This window comes from Jaculus jaculus, chromosome 9 (assembly GCF_020740685.1).
Source record: "Jaculus jaculus isolate mJacJac1 chromosome 9, mJacJac1.mat.Y.cur, whole genome shotgun sequence".
NCBI lineage: Eukaryota > Metazoa > Chordata > Mammalia > Rodentia > Dipodidae > Jaculus > Jaculus jaculus.
In genome coordinates this window covers 87,291,208-87,304,001 of record NC_059110.1, presented here as the reverse complement: position 1 = coordinate 87,304,001, position 12,794 = coordinate 87,291,208, and the positions used below count along the sequence as shown (strand labels likewise).

The window sequence follows — 12,794 nt, the reverse complement described above, 5'->3', positions numbered from 1 at the left end:
GTAGTTTTGGAGGGTGAGGATGTAGGTCAGTTGGTAGTTGTCTTAATTCCCAGTCTTGTATAAAACGCAATGTGGTGGCGGCGCATCCCTGTAAAGCCAGCATAGCTGTAACTGCCAGAAGTGCTAGAGGCAGGAGGATCTGTCTGCGAGGTCAACGTCAGCAGCATAGCAAGTTTGAGGCCAGCCTGGGATACATAGTGCCTCAGTCAGTATATAAAAATATTAAAAAGATGGTCTAGAGACCTGGTGATGAAGCTCTGCTGGCAGAAAGCTTATGTAGCACAGACCCCTGGGATCAACCCCCAGCATTCTGGGCCGCTGGGACACGCCCGCAATCACAGCACCTGGGAGGAGGCGGCAGGAGGATCAAGACTTCAAGCGCATTCTCAACCGCATAGTGACTTTGAGGCCAGCCGGGGTTACACGAATGAACCCCATCTCAAAAAAAAAAGTCTTGAATTATCCCAGAGATGTTATTTCTGCTGCCTTAAATTGTATTCTGTGGTATAGTGACCAAATTAACACTCACTATCAGTTAAGTTCCTAAATACCATGAAGGTAGAAGTCCTAATGACAACCTATTCTTTTTTAAAAGTGGAAATGCAAGCTTATTTCCTTAGAAGCTCTATTTTTAAAAATTTATTATTGTTTTTTTATTGGCAACTTCCATGATTGTAAACAATATCCCATGGTCAGTCCCTCCCTCCCCCCACTTTCCCCTTTCAAACTCCATTCTCAATCAGTCTCTCTTATTTTGATGTCATCACCTTTTCCTCCTATTATGATGATCTTTTGTAGGTAGTGTCAGGCACTGTGAGGTCATGGATATCCAGGCCATTTTGTGTCTGGAGGAGCATGTTGTAAGGAGTCCTACCCTTCATTTGGCTCTTACATATTATTTCCACCTCCTCTTCTGCAATGGGCCCTGAGCCTTGGAAGATGTGATTGAGATATTGCAGTGCTGAGCACTCCTCTGTCATTTCTTCTTAGCACCATGGTATCTTCTGAGTCATCCCAAGGTCACTGCCATCTGAAAAGAGCAGGTTCTCTAACCAAAAGTGAGAGTAAGCCAGGCATGGTGGTGCACGCCTTTAATCCCAGCACTTGGGAGGCAGAGGTAGGAGGATTGCTGTGAGTTCAAGGCCACCCTGATTTTACATAGTGAATTTCAGGTCAGCCTGAGCTAGAGTGAGACCCTACCTTGAAAAGAAAAAGTGAGAGTAGCATTAATATACGGATATGGATATGAACATTAAGAGAAGAGCTTACTGGGCAGTTTGATGAGCATAGTATGTACATTTAGCCAGACAGTAGCAGACGTTACACCCCTAGGGCTCATGACTACACCTGTTGTAAGTTTTCAGTATCAGGGGTGTATTCCCTCCCATGGAGCCAGCCTCCAGTCAAATTAGAGGGTGGTTGGTTTCCTCCATAACAGATGTGCCACTATTGCACCTGTTAGCTCATTTGGCCTGGCTGGCTAAATACAAGGCTTGCAGTGTCCACTGTTGATTATTATCACTGGTGATTTCTCTCTCTCCCATTGAACTGCATGTAGCATGGCTTTTTTCCAGCTTTCTGTCAGCTGGTCTACATGGAAGAGGTTATCAGCTCAGTTCCAGCAGGGTTTCTCAGTGACTTTGCAGCCCATGTATGTGGAGTCTTCAGCAATAGGGTCTTATCATGTATTCCTGGTGGGAAACTAAGGGCCTCGGTAATGGCCTATAATGTTTTGGGGGTATCAGGAACCCTGGCCAACAGCTCACTGGAAGGTATCCCATCCCTGACACTGAAAATTTTCTAGTAACAATCTATGGCTCCTGAGTGCTCTATTGTCCAACAAAGTAGGTTTTCATATGACTTATTTATATCCTCTTAGATTTTCATTAGCCTTCCCTCCACCTTTTCTTTACTCAATCTCTTCCCCTGACCTAACGTAGGCCTTTTCACCCCCATTAATCTGTTCTACTTACATATATACAACACCATCCTATTAAGTCCCCCTCCCTCCGCCCGCCTTTCTATTCCCTTTATATCTTCTTTCTAGCTTACTGGCCTTTGCTACTGAGTTTTATTCCTACTCACACAGATGGAAGTTCTATTTTGTAGTTTACAGTAAAAGAGAGTTATTTCATTTTAGTATACTACATGAGTAATTACTAATTAAAGATTCTTTCATTATGTAGCCAAGGCTTGCCTTGAATTTCTGATCTTCTTGCCTCTACCTCCTGAGTACTAAGGTTACAGGCATTTAAGACCAAGTGTGGTGGTACACACCTTTAATCCCAGCACTCAGGAGGCAGAGGTAGGAGGATTGCTATGAGTTCGAGACTAGCCTGGAGCTACAGAGTGAGTTTTAGGTCAGCTTGGGCTAAAGTGAGACTCTACCTTAAAAAAAAAATTTCTCTGTTTATGTAGTGCTAGGGATTGAATGGAGAGCCCTCTGTATGGAGGCAAGCTCTCTGTCACTGAACTACATCCCCAGCTCATTGTTCAGAGTATTACACACATTTATTTTGGAAAATGTTATGTAATCTAGAGGGGAGGATTGGGGAGGTGATGATTATAAGTAACTGTTTAAGGGATGGAGTAATGACTCACCTCTTAAAGGCATTTGCACAGCCTGCTGGCCCAGTTCAACTCCACAGTACCTACATAAATCCAGATGCACAAAATGGCACATGCATCTAGAGTCCTCTCTGGTTCTTGTGCAAATAAATAAACATATTTCATATATATATTATTTTATTTTTATTTATTTAACAAAGAGAGAAAGAATGAGAATGGGCACACCAGGGCCTCCAGCCACTGCAAACAAACTCCAGGCGCATGTGCCCACTTGTGCATATGGTAACGTGGGTCCTGGGGAATCAAACCTGAAGCCTTTGGTTTTGCAGGCAAACGGCTTAACCACTAAGCCATCCCTCCAGCCCTATTTCTTATATTTTATTTATTTATTTGAGAGAGAGAGAGAGAGAATAGGCATGTCAGGGCCTCCAACCACTACAAACAAACTCCACATGCATTCACTCCCTTGTGTATGTGGCTTATGTGCTGAGGAATTGAAACTGGGCCATTAGGCTTCTCAGGCAAGTGCCTTAACCACTGAAAAATATTTCTAACGCATAGATAAAAATATTTTGTAAGGGCTGGAGAGATGGCTTAGTGGTTAAGCGCTTGCCTGTGAAGCCTAAGGACCCCTGTTCAAGGCTTGATTCCCCAGGACCCACGTTAGCCAGATGCACAAGGGGGTGCACGCGTCTGGAGTTCGTTTGCAGTGGCTGGAGGCCCTGGCACACCCATTCTCTCTCTCTCTCTCTCTGTTGCTCTCAAATAAATAAAAATAAAAATATAAAAATATATTTTATAAAAATGTTTAAGGGGGCTGGAAGGTTGGCTCAGCAGTTAAAGGCACTTGCTTGCAAAGCCTGATGACTTGGGTTTGATTCCCCATACCTACATAAAGCCAGATGCACAAAGTGGTGCATGCATCTGGAGTTTGCAATGGCAAGAGCCCTGGCATATCTATTCTCTCTCTCTCTCAAGTAAATAAATATTTTGAAAATGTTTAAGAATGAGGCATTAAGGGCTGGCGAGGTGGCTTAGCAGATAAGGCGTTTGCCTGCAAAGCCAAAGGATCCTGGTTTGACTCTCCAGGACCCATGTAAGACAGATATACAAGGGGGCACATGCATCTGGAGTTTGTTTGCAGTGGCTAGAGGCCCTGTTGTGCCCATTCTATCTCTCTCCCACCCTCTCTCTTCCCCCTCCTTTCTCTCTCTCTCTCTGTCTCTCCCTTTATCTTTCTCTCCCTCTTTCTCTGTCTCCCTCTGCTTCTTTCTCTCTCTCCAGGTCTGCCTGGGCTAGAGCAAAACTGTACCTTGAAAAAAATAAAAGAGTTCTGTATCTGACTTGTGTTTGATTCCCCAGTACCCATATAAAGCTGGATGCACAAAGTAGTGTGTGCATCTGAAGGCCCTAGTATGCCCATTCTCTCTCTCTTCGGAAATACATAAATAACTTTTTTTTTTTTTGGTTTTTCGTGGTAGGGTCTCACTGTAGCTCAGGCTGACCTGGAATTCACTATGTATCCTCAGGGAAGCCTTGAACTCATGGTGATCCTCCTACCTCTGCCTCCTGAGTGCTGGGATTAAAGGCTTGCCCCACCGTGCCCAGCTAATAACAATATTTTTAAAAAGTGTTTTGTGGGCTGGGGAAATGGCTTAGTGGTTAAGGTGCTTGCCTGTGAAGCCTAAGGACCCCAATTCAGTTCTCCAGGACCCATGTAAGCCAGATGCACAAGGTGGCGCATGAATCTGGATTTCGTTTGCAGTGGCAGGAGGCCCTGGCACACTCATTCTCTCATTTTATCTGCCTCTTCCTCTCTCTCAAATAAATAAATAAATGATACTCAGCCTTCCTTCTGGAAGCTTTTTTTTTAAAAAAGTTTTGTATCAAATACTAGCTTATACCCATTTTCATTTTCAGTTTTCTTTATGTGTAAATGCTGCTTATCTTCCTATAACATTTATAAAGTCTGAGAATGGCTCCAGTGTACTAAAGTGAATTTATAATTAAAAAAAAAAATTTGAGGGGGGAGGCAGAGAGAGAGAGAATGGGCACACCCAGGCCTTTAGCTACTGCAGATAAACTCCAGACACATGCAACACCTTGTGCATCTGGCTTTACACAGGTACTGGGGAGTTGAACCCAGGTTGTTAGACTTTGTAGGCAGGCACCTTAGCTGCTGAGCCATATCTCCAACCCCTATAATTTTTTTTTTAAAATCCTCATTTTTTTTTTTTTTTTTCGGTTTTTCAAGGCAGGGTCTCTCTAGCCCAGTCTGACGTAGAATTCACTGTGTAGTCTCAGGGTATACTCAGACTCACAGTGGTCCTCCTACCTCTGCCTCCCAACTGCTGGGATTAAAGGCATATGCCACCATGCCCAACATGTTTTTTGTTTTTAAGAAAGAAAAATTGACTTTGTACCCTACAAAGAGAGTAGCAGGGATGGCAGTAATAAAAAAGCTACCTGCCAACTTCCTTCACCAACTGCGTTGAACCTAGGGTTTATGTGTACTAGGCAAATGGTCTACCACTGAGCTACATCCCTAATCCTCCAAAATTTATTTTTAAAGCCAGGCTTGGTGGGTGCATGTCTGTAATACAGTAACTAACTAGAGAAGCTGTGGTGGGAGAATCACTAGTTTGAGGTCAGTCTGGGCTACAAAAGCAAGTTGCAATTTTGTTTAAAAGAGAGGCATAGCCCGGTGTGGTGGTACATGTCTTTAATCTCAGTACTTGGGAGGTCAAGGCCACCCTGAGATTGCATAGTGAATTCCAGGTCAGCCTGGGCTTGAGTGAAACCCTACCTCAAAAAACAAAACAAACAAAGAGAGAGAACAGTTATTAAAAGAAGATAGTTTGAAAGCTGTTTTTGTCCTCAAGAAGTTACATTTTGGGCTGGAGAACTGGCTCAGCGGTAAAAAGTAGATGCTTGCAAAGCTTGATGGCTTGGGTTCAACTTCCCAGTACACACTAAAGCCAGATGCACAAGGTGGCACAAAGCACCTGGAGTTCACTTGCAGTGGCAGGAGGCCCTGGTGTGTCTGTCCATTCACTCTCCTTGCAAATACATATTTTTTTAAGTTGCCTTTTTGTTATATTGTGAGTTTGATAGTAACAACTATATATTCCTCCCAAATGTGTGAGTGCTATTAAGGTCTGCTGGTAGCATAGTTTTAAATTTTTATGTGGCATTTAAGAAGAAAAACAACTTAAAATTGAGAGATTTATATATACTTTTTCATATTAAGCAAGTTTATTTAAACAAGACTCTTGACTTGGGAAAACTATATAGGATTATTTTTTTTCCCTTCATTTATTTGAGAGAGAGAGAGAGAATGGGTGTGCCATGGCCTCCAGCCACTGCAGACGAACTACAGACACATGCACCCCCTTGTGCATCTTGCTTCCATGGTTACTGGGAAATTGAACTTGGGTCCTTAGGTTTTTCAGGCAAATACCTTAACTTACTAAGCCATCTCTCCAGCCCATAGGATTCATTTTTTAGAGTAAGTTATCCCTACTTAAAGACAGATTGCCCTACATGTAACAACTATGTACAAAATGTTATAAAATAATAAAGCTAAATAAAGTTATAAAATGTCCTTGGTTTTACAGTGATAACTGAGAAACATGGGCTGGAGGGATGGCTTGGTGGTTAAGGCATTTGCCTGCAAAGCCAAAGGACAGGTTCGATTCCCCAGGACCCATGTTAGCCAGATGCACAAGGTGGCACATGTGTCTGGAATTTGTTTGCAGTGGCTGGAGGCCTTGGCACACCCATTCTCTCTCCTCCTTTCTCTCTGTCAATTAAATAAATAATAAAATATTTTGGAAAAGAAAAACATTAGAATTCTCCAATCAAATAATGTATGTAAGGATTTTTATGATGTTGGATTTTTGCTTAAACAATGAGAGCAGTGCTGGAGAGATAGCTTAGTGGTTAAGGTACTTGCCTGCAAAGCCTAACGACCCAAGTTCAATTTCCCAGTGCCCATGTAAAGCCAGATGCACAAGGTAGCGCATGCACTTGGAGTTTGTTTGCAGCAGTTGGAGGTCCTGGTATGCCCATTCTGTCTTCCTTCTCTTTCTCTGCTTACAAGTAAATAAAAAACAACGAGAGCAAAATAACTTACTGGCATATAAAGATAAGGGCTGAATGAGCATGCCACTAATGGAGAAAGAGAATATATATATATATATATATATATATATATGTTGTTTTTTGACAACTTCCATAATTATAGACAATAAACCATGGTAATTCCCTTCCCCCTTCCCAATGCTACTTTCCATCATACCCCTCCCCTTCTCATTCAGTCTCTTTTATTTTGATGTCATGATCTTTTCCTCCTCTTATGATGGTCTTGTGTAGGTAGTGTCAGGCACTGTGAGGTCATGGATATCCAGGCCATTTTGTGTCTGGAGGAGCACGTTGTAAGGAGTCCTACCCTTCCTTTGGCTCTTACATTCTTTCCACCACCTCTTCTCAATAGACCCTGAGCCTTGGAAGGTGTGATTGAAATATTGCAGTGCTGAGTACTGGTGCCTTCTGAATCATCCCAAGGTCACAGCCATCTGAAAGAGAAGGTTCTGTAACCAAAAGTGAGAGTAGCATTAATATATGGGTATGAACATTAAGAGAAGTACTGGGCAGTTTGGTGAGCATAGTATATACATTTAGCCAGACACCAGCAGACCTTACACCTAGGGCTCATGACTTCCCCATCATAGGTTTTCCATATCAGGCACATATTCCCTCCTGTGGAGCAGGCCTCCAATCCAATTAGAGAACAGTTTGTGCCCCCCATAACAGACAAGCCACTGTTGCACCCATTGGCTCATTTGGCCTTGCTGGCCAAATTTAAGGCTTGCACTGTCCACTGTTGTTTATCTCCACTGGTGATTCCTCTCTCCCATGGAACTGCATGCAGCATAGCTTTTCCAGCTTTCTGTCAACTGGTCTACACAAAGGAGGTTTTCAGTTCAGCTCCAGCAGGATTTCTCAGTGACCTTGCAGCCCAGGCATGTGGAGTCTTCATTAATAGGGTCTTACCACATATTCCTGGTGGGAAACCAAGGGTCTTGGCAATGGCCTGTAATGTTTTGGGGGCATCAGGGACCTCCCTGGCCAACAACTCACTGGAAGATATAGAAAGGGAATATTCTCATAGAACCAGTACTTTCTCCTATACCATCTCCATTTGATGTCAAGCAAACCATTGGTCATGTAGTTAAAAAAATAAAAATAAACAGAAGGACTGGAGAGATGGCTCATTGGTTAAGGCACTTGCCTGAAAAGTCTAAAGACTGGTTCATTTCCCCAGTACTCATGGAAAGCCAGATGCACAAGGTGTCTGCAGTTTGTTTGCAGTAGCTAGAGGCACTGGTATGCACATTCTCTCTTTATTGGCCTCTTTCTCTCTTTTTCTTTCTCATAAATAAAGTAACTTTAAAAAAATAAAGAGAAGTGCAACATGCTTGTGTATATATACCAATCACTTTATGTACAATAAAGGAACGGGGAAGGGGATAATGAAAGATTAGAAAAATCAATAATGTAGTAATCAGGATGTGGTGGAGCCAAATTACAGGTTTCCTTGTTTTAATATTTTTATTTATTATTATTTATGAGACAGAGGTAGGAAGATAGACAGTGGGCATGTCAGGGCCTCTGGCCACTGCAAACAAACTCCAGAACATGTGCCACCTTGTGCATCCGGCTTTACATGGGTACTGGGAAATTGAACCTGGGTCCTTTAGCTTTGGAGGCAAGTGCCCTAACTAACTGGTAAGCCATCTCTTCAGCCCCCCCAAGTTGTGACTTTCTAGTTGAGAATGTGCTCTTGGTTTATAACAAAATCCTGGAGTAAAGTAGCATTTTTAGTAGACACCTCCTGTCTTGCTGGAACACATTAGTTGCATCTTCCTCTTCTATTTCCAGCGGGGCAGGTATGTGTTTCATTGATTGGCTGCCTGTCAGATATGCCTCATGGACAAACCGGGTGGTTCACAATGGGCTTTCACTAGTTTATTAAATGAAGTGTGCTTCTTAACCTTCAGCTGCACCACAGACCCATCCTGCCCTGCCACCTTCAAATTGATATAATCGTTGTTGTCAGTCTTGACTCCTTCTTTGGGCTTTACCTCGGTCATGACAAGCACCTCAGCTGCCGCTTCACTGAAGAGGTACCAGGTCCGCCATGAAGAAACACAGGCAGCTCCAGGAACAGCAGGAGGAGGCAGCAGCTGTGCTGCTGGACCCTATGCTCCCTCCCCAACCCTGCATGTGCCTACACACATTTATTCTATTCTGTTTGTTTATTACTTGGGTTGTTTGTTTGTTTGTTTTGAGGCAGGGTCTGGCTGTAGCCCAGTCCAACCTGGAATTCACTCTGTAGTCTCAGGGTGGCCTGGAACTCACAGTGATCTTCCTACCACTGCCTCCCAAGTGCTGGGATTAAAGGCGTGTGCCACCACACCCCGTGTGCTTTTGTTTGTTTCTTTGGTTTGGTTTGTCGAGGTAGGGTCTCACTCTAGCTCAGGCTGACCTGGAATTTACTATGTAGTCTCATGGTGGCGTCAGACTCATGGGACCCTCCTACCTCTGCTTCCCAAGTGCTAGGATTAAAGGCGTGTGCCACCATGCCCAGCCAGTTATACTTTTTAAAAGACAAGTTGTGGCCATTTAGCCCAGTCTGGCTCTGAATTCTAGCTCCAATCCCCCCCACCCCTGCCCTACACATACTTTTTTTTTTGTTTGTTTATTTTCTCATTTCTTGAGATTTAGGTTTTCTCATTATTGCTGTTGTTGTTTTTTAACTTATTTATTATTAGAGAGAACAAGAGAGAGAAAGAGGCTGACAGATGAAGAGGATGGGCATGCCAGGGCCTCCAGCCACTGCAAATGAACTCCAGACACACGCACCACCTTGCGCATCTGGCGTACGTGGGTCCTGGGGAATTGAACCAAGGTCCTTTTACTTTGCAGGCAAACACCTTAATTGCTGAGTGGTATCTCCATCCCTTATTACTATTATTTTTTAACTTTTTAGACTTAGATTTTTTTTTTAATTCATTTCATTGAGTTTCCCTGCGTCTGTGCTTTCTCTTGCTATCCTGCACAAGCTGCTTTTGAACTTTGTGTGGCCCAGGCTGGCTTTGAAGTCATGATCCTCCTGCCTCAGCCTCCTAAATATTAGCATTGCAGATTGCCACCCTGCTTGACTTTATTGAACTTTCTGTTTCCTAGAAAGTATTTGCTGAAATGACCTCTGAAGGTGCTTTTATGTTGACTGCATTTGTCTATATTGTATAAAATTCTTAATTCTTATCTCCAAAGATCATTTAGTAATACAGAACATTTTATTTTTCCTTCTCAGGAGCTTTATGACAAATGAGAACTAGCAGAAAGGAATTAGGACAAAATGCAAACTCTGAGAGAGCTATTTGGAAGCTAAGAAATAGTGAATGAGATGGGGAAAGTACTCTGACTTAACCTGTTGAAAACCTGCAAGCCTTGATAAAAGTTTGGGTAAAAATAAATAGATAAATAAATAAGTAAAAATAATTTTTTTTAAAGTTTGGATAAAACAATATGGAAAGTTGTAGGTAACAGGTCTATTTTTAATCTTTTTTTAAGCATTTTTTTAATTTTAATTTTTTATTTTTTCAAGGTAGGGTCTCATTGTAGCCCAGGCTGAGCTGGAATTGACTATGTACTCTCAGGGTCGCCTCGAATTCATAACAATCCTCCTACCTCTGCCTCCTGAGTTCTGGGATTAAGGACATGCACCATCACACCTGGCTTAATTTTTAACATTTTAAGTAATCAAAATGGCTGTGATTACAGTTCAGCAGTTGCACGAGTGTCCAGATTCAAGATTGGAACCAACTTTCTGAACCTACATAGGAATTAGTAACATTTTTGATAATTTGGATAATTATCATAGAAGGGTTATTGGATCTGCAGATCAGTGGGAGTTAGGAAAAATGGCTGTAGCATGGTAAAGGACAGATATGTACAGAGTAATACAAGAATGATAGAAAGCAACAGGTAAAAAGCCAGTAGAGAGATATATAAAAGTCCGAAATTAACAAACATTTTAAAATTTATTTTATTTTATTTTTCGAGAGAGAGAGATGGCAGAGGGAGAGAGAATTGGTGTGCCAGGTCCTCAGCCACTGAAATCGAACTCCAGACACTTGCTCCACCTAGTGGGCATGTGCATCCTTAGGCTTGCCTCACCTTTGTGTGTCTGGCTTACAGGAGATCTGAAGCGTTGAACATGGGTCCTTATGCTTCACAGGCAAGTCCCATAACCACCATGCCGTCTCGCCAGGCCTTTTTTTTTTTTTTTTTTTTTTTTTTTGAGAGAGATTGAATTGGTATACCAGGGTCTCCAGTCACTGCAATCAAACTCCAGATGTGTGTGCCACCTTCTGTGCATGTGCCACCTTGCACACTTATATCACTTTGTGAGTCTGGCTTACATGGGACCTGGAGAGTTGAACATGGGTCCTTAGGCTTTGTAGGCAAGTGCCTTAACTGATACGCCATCTCTGCAGCCAGCAAACATATTTGTTGCCAATCTGCATACCAGGCTTTAATCAACAAGGGTAAATTGGAAATAAAGTTGGTTACAATGTGGGCTGGGGACATGGGTCAATGGTTAAAGGCATTTGCTTACAAAGCCTGCCAAAACCCAGGTAAAGCCAGACGTAAAGGTGCCTCATGTGTTTGTGATCCCAGAATGCCAGTATGGTACATAGAACCCAAAGTCTGTTTGTGACACTTACAGCACCAAGAGACCCTGTCTCAAAGAAGGTGGGACACAGACCAACTCTGAACTGCACTTACGCACCGTGACACATGAACTCACTCACTCTCTCTTTCTCTCTCTCACACACACCTCTCCCGCCCCCCCCCCATAACTTACTATAATGTTATACAGGGAAGGCAAACATGAAACAAATTGTTTTAGCCAGGCATGGTGGTACACACCTTTAATCCCAGCACTCAGAAGGCAGAGGTAGGAAAATTACCATGAGTTTGAGGCCAGCCTGAGACTACATAATGAATTCTAGCTGGAGCTAAAGTGAGACTGAGACTCTATTTTGAAAAAACAAACAAAGAAAAGTTTTAGGGGTGGTTCCCTGAGATAGTATGTCAATTCACACTCTGCTACTTGACTGCATTGTGCCTCAGTTTGTTTCCCCTTCTATATACAATAGAAGTTAGGTTTTATTTGCTTGTTTGTTTCTTTGAGGTAGGGATTCACTCTAGCCCAGGCTGACCTGGAACTCACTCTGTAGTCCCAGGCTGGCCTCAAACTCACAGCAATCCTCCTACCTCTGCCTCCCAAGTGCTAGGATTAAAAGTGCATGCCAGGGATGGAGAAATGGCTTGGTGGTTAAGGTGCTTGCCTGCAACACCAAAGGACCTCAGTTTGATTCCCCAGGACCCACATAGGCCAGACGCACAAGGTGGCACATGCATCTGGAGTTCGATTGCAGTGGCTGGAGGCCCTAGTGTGCCCATTCTCATATTCTCTGTCTCTCTCTCTCCCTCCCTCCCTCTCTGCCTCTTTCCGTCTCTCAAATAAATAAAAAGATAAAAAAATAAGTTTTTTAATTGTGTGCTACCACACCCAGCTAAAATAAAAATTGTGGTGCTATTTATTTCATGTTTCCATGAAAATTAAATGTAATAATGAAGGCTGGAGAGAAGGCTCAGCAGTTAAGGTACTACTCTGCAAAGCCTAAGGACCCAGGTTCAGTTCCCCAGTACCCACATAAAGCCAGAGGCACAAGGTGGCACATGCGCCTGGAGTTCATTGGCAGTGGCTAAAGGCCCTGGCATGTGCAGGGCCTTAAGAAATACAGACATGATATTCATAGGATGCTTACTGGGAGAATACATGTATGTCAACCCAGGGCCTCAGTTTGTACAATTTTTAAAAATATTTTTATTTTTTGAGAGAGAGAGAAAATGGGTGTGCCAGGGCCTCCAGCCACTGCCAATGAATTTTTTTAAAAATTTATTTTAGAGACGGAGAAAGAAGCAGAGAGAGAGAGAGAGACAGAGACAGAGACAGACAGATAGAGAATGGGCACTCCAGCCACTGCAGATGAACTCCAGACCACCTTGTGCATCTGCCTTACATGGGTCCCGGGGAATCAAGGTCCTTAGGCTTTGCAGGCAAGTGCTTTTAGCTACTAAACCAT

The 12,794-nt window shown here is 42.9% G+C and overlaps 1 protein-coding gene and 1 pseudogene across 1 annotated transcript in view; both read left to right on the top strand.

Annotated features, from left to right (window-relative positions):
- Positions 1-12,794, top strand: part of Nlk (nemo like kinase) — a 201,261-nt gene that overhangs the window by 29,140 nt on the left and 159,327 nt on the right. The window lies entirely within an intron of this gene.
- Positions 1-12,794, top strand: part of LOC123463384 — a 77,831-nt pseudogene that overhangs the window by 1,370 nt on the left and 63,667 nt on the right.